This window comes from Mus musculus, chromosome 5, assembly GCF_000001635.26.
Source record: "Mus musculus strain C57BL/6J chromosome 5, GRCm38.p6 C57BL/6J".
NCBI lineage: Eukaryota > Metazoa > Chordata > Mammalia > Rodentia > Muridae > Mus > Mus musculus.
Window position 1 is genome coordinate 87,280,541 of NC_000071.6, and position 7,807 is coordinate 87,288,347.

Here is a 7,807-nt window from a genome sequence, read left to right on the forward strand (position 1 = left end):
CCAAAACCAAGAGGGTGTAGACTCTCCTTTTGCTTATAACGAACAGTTTTTCTAGTAAGGGCCCTCCTGCCATGTGTCTGTTTCCTGGTTGAAGCACGTGGCAGCTCTTGGCTTTGCAGATAAAGTATTTTAGCCATCTTTATTATCCAACATAAAACATAGAACATTCATTCATACAGACTGGACACGAACATACATGAATTGAACACAAGAAAAGACTGGTGCACCAGACATTAGACAAGTCACAGAAGGGGCAGAGTACTTCTGCTGTAAAGCCCAGAGAGAACAAAGCAAGGCACTCCTGAAATTTCTCTCTGCTTTTTGGGGCATTTTCCTCTCGCATGATGCAGTCCGCCTGATTATTAATTTCCTTTTAATAAACCCTTTCTTTTCACACGCGCCTAAAAATGTAGCTTCTGGGAGTTATGGCTAAACACCTGTTACTTTCCTAGCTCCTGTTAAGCCTCACTGCTGAACCTAAGTGAATTAGCGCTCAGGTTAAATGCTGATTCAGCTTAGCCCATACCGACCTTCTCTTGTATGAATTTCCTTTAATTATTTTCTTACTGAAGTTTCTTTAATGAATGTTTCTGCCCTTGTATTTGGAGCATAGATATTTAGAATTGAGAGTTCATCTTGGTAGACTTTACCTTTGATGAGTATGAAGTGTCCCTCCTTGTCTTATTTGATAACTCTGGGTTGAAAGTCAATTTTTTTTTTGATATTAGAATGGTTACTCCAGCTTCTTTCTTCAGACCATTTGCTTGAAAAATTGTTTTCCAACCTTTCACTCTGAGGTAGTGTCTGTCCTTTCCCCTGAGGTGAGTGTCCTGGAAGCAACAAAATATTGGGTGCAATTTGTGTAGCCAATCTATTAGTCTATGTCTTTTTATTGGGGAATTGAGTCCATTGATGTTAAGAGAAATTAAAGAAAAGTGATTGTTGCTTCCTGTTATTTTTGTTGTTAAAGTTGGGATTCTGTTCTTGGGGCTGTCTTCTTTTAGGTTTGTTGAAGGATTACTTCCTTGCTTTTTCTAGTGTGTAGTTCAGTCCTTGTGTTGGTGTTTTCCCTTCATTACCTTTTGAAGGGCTGGATACATTGAAAGATATTGGAATACTTTGGTTTCTCCATCTATGATAATTGACAGTTTTGCTGGATATAGTAGCCTTGCCTGGCATTTGTGTTCTCTTAGAGTCTGCATAACATCTGTTCAGGAACTTCTGGCTTTCACAGTCTCTAGTGAGAAGTCTGGTGTAATTCTAATAGCCTGCATTTATATGTTACTTGACCTTTTTCCCTTACTGCTTTTAATATTCTATCTTTATTTATTGCATTTGTTGTTCTAATAATTGTGTGTCAGGAGGAATTTCTTTTCTGGTCCAGTTTATTTGGAGTTTCGTAAGCTTTTTGTATGTTCATGGGCATCTCTTTCTTTAGGTATGGGAAATTTTCTTCTATAATTTTGTTGAAGATATTTGCTGGCCCTTTAATTTGAAAATCTTCATTCTCATCTATACCTATAAACCTTAGGTTTGGTCTTCTCATTGTGGCCTTGATTTCCTGGATGTTTTGAGTTAGGATCATTTTACATTTTGCATTTTCTTTGATTGTTCTGCCCATGCTCCGTATGGAATCTTCTGAACCTGAGGTTCTCTCATCAATCTCTTGTATTCTGCTGCTGATACTTGCATCTATGGCTCCAGATTTCTTTCCTAGGACTTTTATCTCCAGTGCTGTCTCACTTTGGGTTTTCTTTATTGTTTCTACTTCCCTTTTTAGGTCTTGGATGGTTTTGTTCACTTCCATTACCAGTTTGGTTATGTTTTTCTGTAATTCTTTAAGGACTTCTACCTCTTTAGCAGTGTTCTCCTGTATTTCTTTAAGTGTGTTATTAATGCCCTTCTTGAAGTCCTCTACCATCATCATGAGATATGATTTTAAATATGAGTCATGCTTTTCAGGATTGTTGGGGTATCCAGGACTCGCTGAGGTGGGAGTGCAGCATTCTCATGATGGTGCATGGTCTTTGTTTCTATTAGTGAGATTCTTATGGCCTTTTGCCATCTGGTAATTTCTGGATTAATTGTTATAGTTGTCTCTGGTTGTAGCTTGTTCCTCCTGTGATTCTGTTAGCCTCTGTCAGCAGACCTAAGAATCTAGGTCTTTCCTGAGTCTCAGTGGTCCAAGTACTCTCTGCAGACAAGTTCTCCTCTTGAAGGGAAGGTGCACAGATATCTGGCATTCAAACCTGCCTCCTGGCTGAAGATGAATGTCCAAAACAGGACCTGTCCCAGAAGATGTGTTTCCTCTGCAGTCTCCATGCTCACCTGCACAGACTGGTCTCCGAGGGATGTGGGGCACATGATGGCTCTCTCACCTGCTCTGGCGGTCAGAGCCCTCCAGTGTAGACACTTCTCCTCTTGCGGGGAAGGAGCCAGGATATCTGGAGTCTGAAACAGGGTCCATCCCAGAAGCTGTGTCACTTCTGCCTGTCCCAGAAGCTGTGTTGCTTCTGTAGTCCACACTCTCACCTGTACAGACTAGTCTCTGAGGAAACCAGGACCCAAGATGGCTTCCTCACCTGCTCCTGCCCAGCTCTCCCGGGTGGACACCTCTCCTTTGGCAGGGAAAGTGCCTATATATCTGGAGCCCAAAACAGGATCTGTTCCAGAAGCTGTGTTGCTTCTGCCTGTCCCAGAAGCTGTGTCACTTCTGTAGTCTGCACTCTGACCTGTGTAGACTAGTCTCTGAGGGACCCAGACCCAAGATGCTTCCCTCACCTGCTCCCACTGGTCTCTTCTTAATCACAGCTATTGTTTTAGTTCCAGCTAACCAGCATCAATAGGCCAAGTAATGCAAAGTTTTGATTTAGTAGTTCTGGTATCTTGTTAATCACAGCTGATTCTTCAGACCCATCTAACCCGAACCACAGAATCTTCACAATCAAAATAGCAATGGCCCTGAATAGAGTCTTTAGTCTTACATCTGAAATTTCACAAGTCAGGCCTCCATCTTCTGCACTGTTCTCAACATTATCTTCAAAGCTCCTACACAGAGCTCTTAACTCTGAATGGATCTTCCAGCCCAAAGTTCCAAGTCCTTCCACAGTCCTCCCCCAAATATGGTCAGGTTGTCACAGGAATACCCCACTCCTGGTACCATTTTGTCTTAGTCAGTGTTTATGTTCTTGGACAAACATCATGACCAAGAAGCAAGTTGGCAAGGAAAGGGTTTATTCAGATTATACTTCCATACTGCTGTTTATCACCAAAGGAAGACAGGACTGGAACTCAAGCAGGTCAGAAAGCAGGAGCAGATGCAGAAGCCATGGAGGGATATTCTTTACTGGCTTGCTTCCCCTGGCTTGCTCAGCCTGCTCTCTTATCAAACCAAGACTACCATCCCAGAGATGGCACTGCCCATTGGGAACCTCCCCGCTTGATCACTAATTGAGAAAATGCCTTACAGCTGGAGCTCGTGGAGGCATTTCGCCAACTGAAGCTCCTTTCTCTGTGATAACTCCAGCCTGTGTCAAATTGGCACAAAAGTAGGTGGTACACTCCCCCATCTTTCTTTTTTGCCAATAGCTTCTGAAATAACACAAAATATACTTCAATATACGTGTTCATCTTGGGATGTGACCGTAATTCAGAGCACAGTAAGATCTAAAATTTACTCTAGTTTAACTAATCACTTTTTTCAGTGTTAGATAATACCTGTTTAAGGCATGATTTCTTTGCAAACACCACAAAGATTGAACTTCCCATGACACGTGCTTACTAATATATATATCTTTACTTAGGTTTCGTTTTTCCAGTGTCAAAGTTTTCTCTCAGATGGGTATTTGTCATGCATGAAGTTCATTGTAAGGACAGAACCCATTTATCCCTACATCTACTTTTACATCTCCCTACTACCAACATTGAAAAGGCACATCCTTTATTCTCTTTTTCTCTGCTAACATAGTAGAAAGAATACTTGGCTTGAGAGTCTGCCTTTAAATGATTGTTTTTACCCCAAGAATGAAGAAAAAGATTGCATGACTAGCATAGGCTGCATGCTATTTTTCTAATTTGGATATTAGTTCAATATTACTATGCTAGTGAGGTCATTGATAAAAAAATCAAAGTTCTTGAAATGTCTTTAGTATGTACAGTGACCTCAAATTATCAAGGAAAAGAAGAATTTTGGGTTCTTTTATTCTTGTTTGCAACATCATAATAATGCTAATATTTTATGCTGGGTACCTAATGACCCAATGTCATTGTCAATGACAATGGTCTTTTTAAAAAGTCAATTAAAAGTATTGAATGTACTATTATAGCATCCATTATGTTCATTTTTCTTTTTAAACTTTCAAAATAAATTAAAAGTTATATAGACACATTATTTTTTCACAAGGGAGTTTCTCTAATTAGCCCTTTATATACTTTAAAAGTTTGAGTTATAGTGGCCTCACATGGGTACATTTTATTTAACTCTTTGTGGAAGCTAGCAGAGGCTGATGTAATTGTGTTGGACTTTTTCTGTAATGTAGCTAAATGTTGACCCCAGAGAAAACATTACCACATTCTGCTCTGGATCTCTGAATAAAGCCTTCCACTTTTTGTGAAGACCGGTTTTATTATATATATATATATATATATATACACACTAACACACATACACACACACACACACACACACACACACACACACACACACATATATATATATATATAGAGAGAGAGAGAGAGAAAGAGAGACAGAGAGCAACATCAGAGAAAACAGGAGTGTAATTGTTATGAAAAAATAACTAGGAGAAAAAATATTGAGCATTATCATGTACATGTGTGGTAAGTGTCTTCATCTTTGTACTCTTTTCTCACTCTCAAAATAACTCTATCAGAGCTGTCAGTACAAGTTCTTTGTAATTTCTATGTTGGAGTTCTCTGTTTATATCTCCATTTCATTAAAATTATTCATAAGAGAATTAAAAAGCAAAGATCCAAATCAGTTAAAGCACAGTTTACTCAATATTTCTTCCTATTCAATATAGTTCTAATTCATCTATCGAAGTGATAATCTGTGTTTCTGACTCACTGTAGTCACAGTGTTTTACTATAGCATTTGGCCACTCTATAATCTAAGATTACCATGCCAGGTGAATGTTTATGTTCTTATTTTTTACATTAACTTTGTCATTAATTGCCTACTGGGTACCCAGTTCTCCCATGTGTTCTTTTTCTCAAAAGATTATTGGTGTCCAGTAATCATACATCACCTTTTAAAAATTATATTGTTAGATATAATCAGTGTATCTAACAACCAAGATAAAAGGAATTTGCCAACAAACACACTAAACAAGGCTCTTGTTTTCCATTATATGCATTTCATAGGTTGAGAGTTGTATCTACTATTAGGCAGATTAAATGAGTTATTCGCCTTTTTACTGTCAATCTCCTTTTATCTGACCTTCTAAAAAATGTATAATTCATGTTGCAATGGAGCTATGATGACCAAAATGGATAATATGCATAACTACACATTAGAATCATCTACCAAGGTTAATATTTTCTCCATAACTGGTATACAATTACTGTGTTAATACCAGCTATGCCCAAGCAGCTCCCTAATATGGCACTGATTCCTGAAGTAAGGCAGCCAAATATTAGATGATTAAAGAAATATTATTTAATGTTGAGCATTTAAGATTTTGGTAAGGACATTACCAAGGACAATTTCTGGCTTGGAGAGGGGTTCATAAAAAGTGCGTTTGGGAGTAGTAAAAGAATGACTGGAAGTCAATCATGGGTGCAACCTGAAAGCTCTGTGTTCTGCTTTAGTTTGCGCTCCAGAGAGCCGTGTAGATAGTTCAGCCATTGCAGATAAAAGTCTAGTCATTTATTGACATAATTATTCAACCATTACCCCAGGTTCTCTTTCGATTATTCCACAATTCAGCATTTTATGACTTTAGTCCCTTGATTCAGAGAATCAGCAAGTACTTTTTTTAAAGATAACAAATGATCTCAGTGATCTGCCTGATTTTGTAAGCATAATAATAAGTTTAGCTACATGTAGTGCCATCCTGAAATTACCATTCCCACCATGCCTGAACCTAAAGTCACTCTTTTCTAGGATGAGCTTGAACTAAGTAATCTGCCTGCCTGTGTACCTGATAAAAAATGTAGATCAGTGGGATCTTGCCCTGAGATCACCATTTCCTAAAATCTTTATCTCTTTTCTTAATATTTTTCTGACAAGCTGGCTCATTAGAGTAACTGTCTGTTCTTTTTGGTCTGTAAAGCCATTTGAAGAGTTCATATTACATCCCTATATTTTGCATAGTCGAAAAATTATATATCTGTGAACTCATGTTTTCAGAGTTCTTACCACAGCCCTAAGGGATGTCCTTAGGTTACAGTGTTTACCTTTTTGATGAAGAACATATGCTTGCCTCCCAGACACATCCTGTTTCTAATTATCATAGAGACATTTATTATTACAGGTAAAACATTCCTCAAAGGAAGAACATGAATATATGTTCATTATTACAAGCAAGCCCCACACCAAAGAAACCATCAGCACTCATAAAAACCCACATCTTGCTCTCTCTGTTCCAAGGGTGGGGAATCCTGTCATGTTGTCCTTTCCACAGCAATGTAGGACTCAGCAGGACACTACATAATACTTTAGGTATTTGAGGTGATATCTTAAACATGTAGCTTATCTTTAAATTAAAGCCAAATATATGATGCTTTTTTATTTTTCTTTGTATATACATACCTAAAATCCAAAGGATGAAGAGTAAGACTGGGACCTCTAAAAAAAATGCTTCTTTACTTCCTTCTTTTTTTTATGATTAGTCCATATTAAGGTAATTTAGAGCTGAGGAGATATTTTAAATAGGACAATGGTCCAGCTATCATTCACTTCAATCAGAAACTGTTAGAGTTCTGTCATCACTCAAAGCTAGTAATTTTTAATTCAATAAGGAAAGGCCATATTCTCTTGTAGTTGTATAACTAGCTCAATTTTTAGGTTGAAAATAGACACAATTTCTATCTATTATCTACCATTAACAACCAGGCCAGGAGAAAGTTAAGTGAAATTACGAATACATATTGTGTTAACACAATGATTTTGAGTTGATAGAATTTTGAACATTAACAACTAATGAGCAGTTTCCTTGGAGAGACCATGAGAACATGGAATATTTATGAACAATGAACTTTGAGGCTCCTTCCTTCTCTTGTACACATCAAAAATGCTCTGTGATAAGAGTTATATAACAACAGCTCTGCTGATAAGGTGTGGACTCTTGTTTCATGAAGCCTGCGTTTCTTCATATGCAGAATTTCACAAAGGAATTCTATTGTCTAAATTTGCATTTTATTGCTGTGAAGAGATACCATGATCAAGGCAACTCTTATAAAGTAAAATATTTAATTGGGGCTGACCTACAGAATCAGGCCTTTAATAATTTATCATCATGGAAAGAAGCATGGAGGCATGCAAGCAGACATAGTGTTAGAGCAGGAGCTGAGAGTACTTCATTTTGATCCAAAGGCTACCAGAGCAGACTGGAATTCCACTCTAGGCAGAGCTTAAAGCTAGAAACCTCCAGCCTATCCCCACAGTGTTTCACCCTATCCAACAAGGCCACATTTACTCTTAAAAGGCCATAACTCCTAATAGTGCCATCCTGTGTTGGTCAATCATTCAAACACATGAGTCTATGGGGGCCAAACCTATTCAAACCACCACAGCTATAGAAGTCATTTCCCAGCTGTTAGTTCTTTAATCCACAGATAAAATAAGTTA